At 38.4% G+C, this 10,877-nt stretch overlaps 1 protein-coding gene across 12 annotated transcripts in view; it reads right to left on the bottom strand.

Moving 5' to 3' along the window:
* Positions 1-10,877, bottom strand: part of COBLL1 (cordon-bleu WH2 repeat protein like 1) — a 163,969-nt gene that overhangs the window by 50,965 nt on the left and 102,127 nt on the right. The window lies entirely within an intron of this gene.

The raw sequence follows: 10,877 nt of genomic DNA, 5'->3' as shown, positions 1-10,877 counted from the left end.
AGAAGAAGGTAGCGGGAGGGGAAGAATGAAGCGGGGGAAATCGGAGGGGTAGACAAACCATGAGAGACGATGGACTCTGAAAAACAAACAGGGTTCTGGAGGGGAGGGGGGTGGGAGGATGGGTTAGCCTGGTGGTGGGTATTGAGGAGGGCACATTCTGCATGGAGCACTGGGTGTTATGCACAAACAATGAATCATGAAACACTTCATCTAAAACTAATGATGTAATGTACGGGGATTAACATAAGAATAAAAAAAATAAATTAAAAAAAAAATGTCTCTTTAAGCATCAACTAAAAATCATAGAACTGGTTTATGACTTTATTCTTTGATTCATTCTATAATTCTGTTTAATTCTTTGTTCAATAATTCCAGAAGCCAATTCTCTCTTGAAAATATTCCTATATCCCGACAGACAAATCCAACAGACCAGAAAGTTCTATAAATGCAGATGGGAATTTAATACTACATATGATAAAGGTATCCCAAATTTCTGGGGAAAGAATTGAATTTTCGGGGCTCCTGGGTGGCTCAGTTGGTTGAGCGACTGCCTTCGGCTCAGGTCATGATCCTGGAGTCCCGGGATCGAGTCCCGCATGGGGCTCCCTGCTTGGCGGGGAGTCTGCTTCTCCCTCTGACCCTCCCCCCTCTCATGTGCTCTCTCTCTCAAATAAATAAATAAATAATCTTTTTTTTTTTTTTTAAAGATTTTTTATTTATTTATTTGACAAAGAGAGACACAGCGAGAGAGGAAACACAAGCAGGGGGAGTGGGAGAGGGAGAAGCAGGCTTCCCGCCGAGCAGGGAGCCCGATGCGGGACTCGATCCCAGGACGCTGGGATCATGACCTGAGCCGAAGGCAGTCGCTTAACCAACTGAGCCACCCAGGCGCCCCTAAATAAAAAATCTTTAAAAAAAAAAAAAAGGAATTGAATTTTCAACAAAGGGTATGAAAAACTGACTAGCCATCTGATAAATAAAATTTATGTATCCATCTTACGCCTTACACTAAAGTAAATGCTAAGTGGACCAGATACATAAATACTGGGATATTACTCTGGGGGGCGGGTGGCAGAATAGGAATCCATCTCTATATAGTTTATTACGTTCTAGAGCAGGGCTGTTTAATTGTTCTGCAATATGTAAATTTTCCATATCTGGGCTGATACAGTGGCCACCTCACCACAGGTGGCTATTAGGCACTTGAAATACATTGACAAAGTGGACTGACAAACTGAATTTTTCATTTAAACTCAATTTAAATAACCCCATGTAGTAAGTGGCCACCGTATTGGCCAGAGTAGTTCTGGTACATTGGTTTCTAAAACTGTGTTTCATGGAGCAGCAACATCAGCGTCTCTAGGACCTTGTTGAAACACAAATTCTCAAGCCCTAGTCCAATCACTGAATCAGAAACTCTGAGAGTGGGCCACAGCAGTATGTGCTTTGACAAGCATTCCAGCCAATTCTCATGCACATGCTACAGTTTCCCAACCTGCGATCAAAAGAGGATACAGAAACAAGTAAAATATAGAGTATATCAGACAATGATAAATGCTATGACGAAAAATAAGATAACAAAGGAGGTTAGGAAATGTTCTAAGTGGAAAAAAAAAAAATGACATTAGAACAGAGAGCTGAATGGAATGGGTTAACTGGAATAAGAACATTCCAGGCAGAGTTGACAAGTTGCAAAGGACCTGAGGCAGTAGTGGGCTCTACATGTTTAAGGGAAAATAGGAAGCAGTCTGCTGGGGTGAAAGTGGTAGACTGAAACCGGAGTGACTTGGGATTTTACCAAGTGAGAGAGAAAACCACTGGAGTTCTGAGGAGCAATGGGGTCTACTTTACATCTAAAAGGATTATATGCTGATTGTTGTATTCATTTTTTGACTTAAGAAAAAGGCATGTTTTATTTTTAAAGTAAAACTAAAAAGCAAATGTAAATAATAGGGGTTATACATGATTTAAGAAGCCACTGTCTGTATTTATTTATTTATTTATTTAGTGTGGCTTAAAGGATAATTTTCTTTTGTTGCTGTTGTTATATTCAGAATAGTCTGGGGAGCAGCTACAAACCTATTGCAAAAATTTGGGGGGAGATAGGGACTCAGTCAGATTTCAGATTATTTTATGAGGTGCTGATAGGATTAAAGCCAATGCCCGAAGAAAAGGGTAAGAAGACACAGAAACAGAAAAAGGAGCTAAGCAGTAGGAAGAGGCCAGGACTACAGGAACACTAGAACGTGGGAGGGCTGCTGCAAGGACCCAATAGGAGTCCTAAACTGCTAATTTAAATGGTTTGCTATGTGATATCCTTACTCACCTTTCCCTGGTGACCCATAGACCATCACTAAGGTCCTGGTAGCTTCAGGCGGAGGTGTTAAATCAAGAAAAGAAAGGAAATTTCGTAAGGTAGAGACTAAAAAGTAAGAAACCATAAAGGAGCCAGGGCGCCTGGGTGGCTCAGTCGGTTAAGTGTCTGCCTTCGGCTCAGGTCATAATCCCAGGGTCCTGGGATTGAGCCCCACATCGGGCTTCCTGCTCAGCGGGGAGTCTGCTTCTCCCTCTCCCTCTGCCTGCCGCTCCCCCTGCTCTATGTCAAATAAATAAAATCTTAAAAAAAAAAAAAGTCAGAGCCAGAGGAGGCTCCAAGAACATTAACATAATATTGTAAATGGGAATTTACAATAATATAAAGGAGACTGAACTTTCCACAAGATCTAGAACAGGGGTTCAGGCCAATCTTATCTAGACCTGAGGGAAAAGAGTGGCCTCAAGATGTTAACCTGGGCTCCATTTATACCCAGATATGAACTCCTTTCTTGCAGGACCAGCTCTTAGCAATGTTTATTCCCAGGACCTAATACAATGTATACAATGTCTGTACACAGTGAGGTCAGTATCACTGAATGAGGATATTATAGGAACCAGTGATTATCTCTTAATTCTGGTATCTCAAACACATAGCAGACAATATACAACAGTACACACACACACACACAACTCTATATATATGAGTTCTCTGCGTGGTATTGGATGTATGAAAAGGCAAAGTCACCGAAAAGAGATTCATATGCTTTAAACACACACACACACACACACACACACACAGCCATGAAAGCTGTTTTTTCTTAATTTACAAACTGGACGAGTAGCCTTGTTGTATCTAAAGTCAAGACATCTTTACACAGAGGTGAGATATAAGCATTAAGTTGGGTTAAGACCTTTTCCAAAAATAACCTCAGACTAGTTCAAATGCTTCAAGTATTTCATTGAAGCCTCAGCATTTGGCACTAAAAGCACAGAAGAGAGGATCCTGACCTAGCTGATTTTAAGAGTGGGAATTACGGTCTTGAATCTCTCATAAAGGAGCCTTAGCAGTATAAAAGTAGGGCATTAACCTTTAAGCAGGCTCAGCATGCAATGGGGCTGCTGAGGATTTGCCAGTCACAATCTGCACCACAGAAAACAAAATCATCTCCTGAGTATAGTTTAGAATTATCCCCCTGGAAGCCAAATTACTTCTAGCAAAAACAACAATTCTGTTTTGAGGATAACTATCCCATGTTGATGTACCAAACGGCAGTTGGCTAACAGGTTCTACCCCAGAATCAACCCAGGAAAGATGCCTGTGTTCCTATTTGCTAAAGCAGGAAAACATGCCCACAGTCCAGCCAAAACTTGAGCCAAATTATTAAAAGTAGAAAAGGACTGGCTGAATTTGGTCATCACTTCTTCAGTCAAATAAGAAATAGTATTGCCCTCCTCCATATCACCCCATCACTTTGAATTTGGGTTTATTCTATTATTTGAGAGGCTACTGTGTATTATTATTTTCAGATTTTTTTTTCTCTTATAAAATAATTTCCTGGAGGGCAGATATTTTTTTTAAGACTCTAAAAACTCTCCTTTGAAATGGAGAAATCCCTATGAAATTTCCTACTCCCTTTAGAAATAAATGACAATTCCTCATATGAATTTCATATCTATTACCTCATTTGAGCTCACAACCACCACAAAAGCTACTCCCACTTTACGAATGAAAAAAAGTTGAGGTTAGAGAAGTTACATGACCAGATAATGAAGAACATATACACAATTAAGGTGCAGTCAAAATTAGAATTTCCTGAGTCCTGACAGAGCTATATTTTAGCCTCATAATACCATAAATCAGGATTCAGGATGGAGTGGATGGTTTGTAACAGGCTAAGTGCTATCTGCTACAGTTTTACTTCAAAGAATGATGACATCACTAAATCACCCCCTAAATCCTAGGGTGACTCTTTCTGCATTCATGACACCTATTAGGGGTAATCTTGCCCTAGATTTGCTACCTGCTAGATAAGGCAAGATGTCCGTTTTTGTGTTTTCAAAGATCCAACTGGATATCAAAAATGAAGGTCATGGTTTACCAAAGAGCTCTCAGATCAGCAAGATGTCTAATAACTGCCTCAGTGAATTTCCAACCCCTGGAAGTGTTTAAACAAAGCCACTTACCAATAGGGTGGCTATATAATTTATCATCCAATCTGGGACACCTGAGAGTGAAAGGGGGGCACTATTTGTAATTAACCTGGGATAATAGGTATAAACAGGGACTGTCATAGGAAAATGAGGATGCATGATGATAAGGACTTATTATGAATAGATAGATTTCAGGTATCTGATAGGGGCTGAATTCTATGAATAAGATTCTTCCTTGGGGCGCCTGGGTGGCTCAGTTGGTTAAGCGACTGCCTTCGGCTCAGGTCATGATCCTGGAGTCCCGGGATCGAGTCCCGCATCGGGCTCCCTGCTCGGCAGGGAGTCTGCTTCTCCCTCTGACCCTCCTCCCTCTCATGCTGTCTCTCATTCTCTCTCTCTCAAATAAATAAAACAGGGGGCCTGCTTCTCTCTCTGACCCTCCTCTCTCTCATGCTCTCTGTCTCTCTCAATAAAAAAAAAAAAAAAAAAAAAAAAATTCTTCCTTATTATGATTCTTTAAATCCGCCTTAGTAACCAGTAAAGCATTATACCATTTTCAGTGCATCCTCAAAACTGAGTTGAGTTGAATTAGTTCTCGCTGCCCCTTACAAATGTATACCAACAACCCAATTAGACTTACCAATGATAGTATGGGAACTTTTAGAACACTCCCTGCAGGGCTGACATTTATTTATCGCATGCTAACCAACCTAGTTCAGTAATGAGTTCACAAATGAACTAATGCTCTCTAACTATTCCTATGTGCATGAAATGAAGGGGATCAGGTACATAAAACAAATAAACCTAATCTCAAAATTGAGAATGCTTACTGAATTATGCTATAGAAAACACTTTGAAGAAAGTAACAGAATTAAGATTTGAAGACAATAATAGATTAGATCAGTATTAAACTGACAAAAGTTCTTACATCAAATGCTAAAAATAGGTATTTCTAAAAGTAAAAAAAAAAAAATGAAATTCACCACTTTAGGCTAAATCTACTCGGTCATTTATCTTGGATATTACATTCACAGTCATAAATAATTACCTTCGCAAAAACCGTGATTTAATAACATACCTATTAAGCACACATACACACCCCTTATTAAAAAAAAAAGAGTACTATAAATATATCTCACTGCAATTGGGACAATTCAAATATGGACAAAGGATAAGATAAAATTGTATTGACACAAAAGTTAGAAATCATTAACTGAAAAAAGGATAGGTTAACAAGATAGCATGTGCAACATGATATCGGTAAAAAAAGTGACTATATAGGTATGTGTGTACATATACATTTGTGTGTGTCCGTGCATGTGTGTATGAATAAAAGGTTATATACCACAATGTTAATAGTTGTAAGCTGCCTGTTTAATAATGACATGGTGTTTTAACTTTTTTAGCTTATCTGCACTTTCCTACTGTATATAATAGTGTCCAAGTATTGCATTTGTAATTATAAAAAATTAAAAAGAAAATTAACAAGGATCATTATTATAAGGTGGGGATACCAGGAAAGAAAGGAGAAGAGGGTAGTCCACCTAGGAATGACACTCAGAGGACATCTGTGAGTATTCTGTCACCTTTTCCCAACCAACCAGGAGAGCAATCAGCCCACAGAGGCTTATGTGCTCCCTGACTCAGGGCTATGGAGGGCAGAATTGCAGCCCAGATTACAGGATTCTTCAGTCTCACCAATAAAAACTCAAGCAGCTCTGGTATACTAAAATACTTTAACAGTTAAATTTCTAACTTATTTTAAGCAGCTACAACTGAATCAGTACCTAAACCAAAATTTAAGAATTCTTAGGGAGTTCAACATGATTTGCGCCATGGAATGGATTTTCAGCAGTGTGTTCTTGAAGTCTATTCACCTATTATATATTTACTACACGTGTCATTATTTGTCACTTTTCGATAAATGTAAGTATAATATGAAATTGTGAAACTCTTCTGAGATCCATACTGTTGTGTTATTGATTTTATTTTTAAACAAAACTGACCCACGTTGATCCAGTATTGTCAATTTTCATAGTCTACTTTTTCCAATAGGTGGCACTGTAATCCACGTAAACCATTTCTGAGCTAGTTATCTGACCCACCCAGTGCCAGTCAAAACTGGGCTTACTCTTAACTCTGCTATAACCCGGTGCTGTTGGGACAGGTAAATCAGGTCACAAATCATGTGTATCGTGCCTCTGGGTCATTTTACAGGCAAAGGCAAGAAAGGTGAGATGACTTGCCTGAGGTCACACAGCAAGTTACGGAATCAACTATAGGGCCCAGGATTTCTAACTTCAAGTTCTATGCTTTCTTTATTTGTGTTTTTATTCATTTCGTTCTCAGATTTGCTCAAATCAAAACAAATTTCTACTTATGGTAGAAGCATAAAAGAAAAATGTATCTTTGTCTATTATAAATGGTGTAGATTCCATTCCTCCCTGTTGTAGGAGAGAGAGTGTGAACTCTACGATGCTCTCTCCACCGGCTAAAAAAAGGGGATTAATGTCAATCTTTTACCAAATCTCCCAAATGAAAACTATTTTTAAAGTGTCCCAAAGAGAACAAAGGAGAAAGGAACACTTATTTAGTGAGGATTAATTGCATACTGGACAGACACCTGACTCTAAGGTAAGGATCCAGAATGATAGGCAAACATACCCACATATTTCCTTATTCTCTGTAGTGTCTATAACAGTTTAGCCCATAAGCTCATTTTCATTAAAAATGCACTTTGCCAAGTACCTGTAGACACCATTACTTATGCTGTTGCATAGTGCAGCATTTCTGGAGGAGCGCAACCCCTAGACAGCTTATCTCTAACAGCAGTATCCTTTAATGCTTACTTTTAGCAAAACACAGAGCAGTTCTGCCTGGTGAAAAAGGCTGTTTACTCTGCCAGCACACGCACACATGCGCACACACACACAGATATATGTTTATGTGTGTATATGCATATATGCACACACATATATATACACACACATTATATATATATATATATATGCTACACACACAGACACACACACACTACAGTAAATATTTTAATTCCATTTCCCTTCAATCCAATCATCCATGACAGGAACACAGAAATGCCGAGGGTTTGCAGGCTGGCACTGTAGCTACCCTCAATGTAAGCAAAGGATTGCAAAGGCAAGATGGCAGACAAAGGGTGACTTTTGGTCCTTAAAGAAGCATTATCATTAAGCTCTAGTACCAAAAGATTGGTAAGTCAGAGCAAGGTTATCGACCTAATTCAGGACAAGTTTTTAGTTTCCCCTTGAGCATAAACTCTATTACCACCTCTGACCTTATTGTGTTCCCTAATCTGAATAAGCTCTTTGGTGAAAAATCAATGTACAAATAAGGGCATTCTCCTGAAGATAATGTTATGCGTTCACATTCCTCCAAATGGAACATTCTGAGCATATCTCTGCATTAGTTGCATAAGAAGACAGAGGGAAACTTTCTAAAAATCTTCCCCAAGAAGACATTTTGGGGGAAAAAATATATATATTTATATATATATATCTATTTATATAATTAATATATATATATCTGAAAAGTTAAATGAAGCATATGACAAGTTTTCTAAATATTTATTCCAGTCTAATACTAATATTATTCTTCAAAGGAAATGCATATAAATAATACTATCAAAATAAATATAATACACAAGGAATATTTAGACAAATTAAGATGGTCCCAAAAAATTCTATTAAAGACCGTTCACAGTGACAATATGGAACTCTGATTTATCTAAGAAAACATTACATATATAAACTTATTTAAAATTACTCTTCCTTAATCTCCACCAAATTCTTGTACTATTTCATTGAAACTTTCCCTATTCCATTTATAGTAACAAAGTCAAGAAGAAATTTAAGTTATCCATGTCATGGGTTTTCACTTTCGGTAGCTAACATTTGTATTTTGCACAGTTTGTTGTTATAAACACTGTTTTGTTTTTTAAGCATGGGCCTACCATAGCTACAACATTCAAGATACTCCAAAATATACTTTTTTTTTTAAAGGTTTTATTTATTTGAGAGAGACAAAGAGAGCTAGAGTGAGAGCAGGCATGAGCAGGGAGAGGGACAGAAGGAGAGGAAGAAGCAGACTCCCCGCTGAGCAGGGAGCCTGACGTGGGGGCTCAATCTCAGGACCCTGGGATCATGACCTGAGCCGAAGGCAGATGCTTAACCAACTGAGCCACCCAGGCGCTCCACTCCAAATTATACTCTTAAGATATCCCAAATTGCAGCTTAAAATATTTATAATCACTCCTAAGAAATCCCGAATCATACAACCACTTTTAATCATAAACACTTAATATTAAAAAATGAGTCACTGCATCTACAACTTAAGTCATTCCTGAATGATAAACTATTAAGAACAAGTCCCTGAATCAAACCCCCCAGTGAAAACACCAATATGAAACAAATTCTGCTCTCAGGAAAATTTTTCGGCCCTAAACAAATTTTAAAAAGCAATCAGAATTTGGGACATAACTTCCTTGCTGTCTACATGGAAAAATTGTCTTTCTTTAAAAGATCCTAGGAAAGGAACCAGAGACTATCCAAACAAATGTCTCTTCAGAACATACCATTTAAGTTGTTACCTCCAACTACGTAAGAGTTTAGGGAGGGGCGCCTGGGTGGCTCAGTCCTTAAGTGTCTGCCTTGGGCTCAGGTCACGGTCCCAGGATCCTGGGATTGAGCCCCACACTGGGCTCCCTGCTCGGCGGGAAGCCTGCTTCTCCCTCTCCCACTCCCCCTGCTTGTGTTTCCTCTCTCGCTGTCTCTCTCTGTCAAATAAAAAAATAAAAACTTTAAAAAAAAAAAAAGTTTAGGGAGACAATATTCATTTTAATGTATTTATTAAATGCCTATTATATTGCAAGAAACTGTGCTTAGCACTATGAAATAATGATGCCCCCATGGATCTTGTGGTTTACTCAAGAAGACAAGACATGCATATTAATTATAGCACAAAACAACATATGATTAACTCAGTGGTATAAAATGTCAAGAGAGTTTGGAGTTGGGGCTAACAGTTCATTCTGGGATGATTAGGAAGCCTTTATAAATAAAAATCTCACTTGAGCTACATAAACTAACTGGAGAAAATGTGGGTGGTAAGGTACTCCGTATGGAAACATTTTCAAAAAGGTGTGGACGTGGAAAAGTAGACTCTAGAACAAAAGAATCCTGCGGCTGAAGCTTAAGATATTCAAAGGGGAGGAGGGAAGGAAAATTCTACCTAAGAAGAAAGTCTGAGGAATACTGGTGAGGAAACCATTGTTACCTCTCAGCATCAGTAAAGAACTAGGAAAAATACTGACTTTTTTAAAAAGGACTTTGACTTCAGAGGAAATAAGAGGAACTGCCTTTATTACCCCTAGTCACATCCATTATCATTATTATTTTTAAACCAGGGTAATATTATTTCAAGGACTGAAGATGACAGCCAGAGTCTCAAACTCACAAGATGCCTTCCTTACCTAAACGAAGCACAACCCAGGTGATTACCTGCCTCTGAGCTGGAAGCCCACCAAGGACAATCACAGATTTCTCAACCTCCTCAATACAATTCAATGCATGATCTCCAAAACCACTCTTCATACAAAATAAACGGCAAAATGCAACTTACTTAAATTTAATGAGAATTTAATACACAATACTATGTATTGTTTGTTAATGCTGAACCTTTCTATTTTCACATACTTTCAATAATTTGTGAAGTTACACCTAAACTTGATGGTAAATCTTAAGATTAAGGTTATCTTGAATGAGAATTTCTTCTAGATAAAACCACACTGTAAGAATGCAACACCCAATATGTTGCTTACTTATTCTTTTGTTCTACACACACTCACACACACACATTCTCTCTATATATACAAAGGTCAAATCAGCTTAGATTTCTAAAACAGGACTCCTGATAACAAACGGGCAGTTGAAGGTGAAAGGTGGAACAAGACCAAGTATACAACTCATGTAACTTTCCACTTCAAAATGAAATGGAAAATTACACTTGGCTTTATTCCATTTTTCCAATTTTTATACAGTTATTAAAAATATCAGTCTCCCAGGGGCGCCTGGGTGGCTCAGTTGGTTAAGCGACTGCCTTCGGCTCAGGTCATGATCCTGGAGTCCTGGGATCGAGTCCCACATCGGGCTCCCTGCTCGGCAGGGAGTCTGCTTCTCCCTCTGACCCTCCTCCCTCTCATGCTCTCTGTATCTCATTCTCTCTGTCTCAAATAAATAAATAAAATCTTTAAAAAAAAAAAAAAAGTCTCCCAAATCACATTTTTTTTTTTAAAGATTTTATTTTATTTATTTGACAGAGAGAGAGAGACAGCTAGAGAGGGAACACAAGCAGGGGGAGTGGGAGAGGGAGAAGCA

This window comes from Leptonychotes weddellii, chromosome 3 (assembly GCF_054177405.1).
Source record: "Leptonychotes weddellii isolate Sample4059 chromosome 3, ASM5417740v2, whole genome shotgun sequence".
Lineage (NCBI taxonomy): Eukaryota > Metazoa > Chordata > Mammalia > Carnivora > Phocidae > Leptonychotes > Leptonychotes weddellii.
Note: the sequence above shows the minus strand (reverse complement) of the source record. Positions and strands in the feature narration are given on the sequence as shown.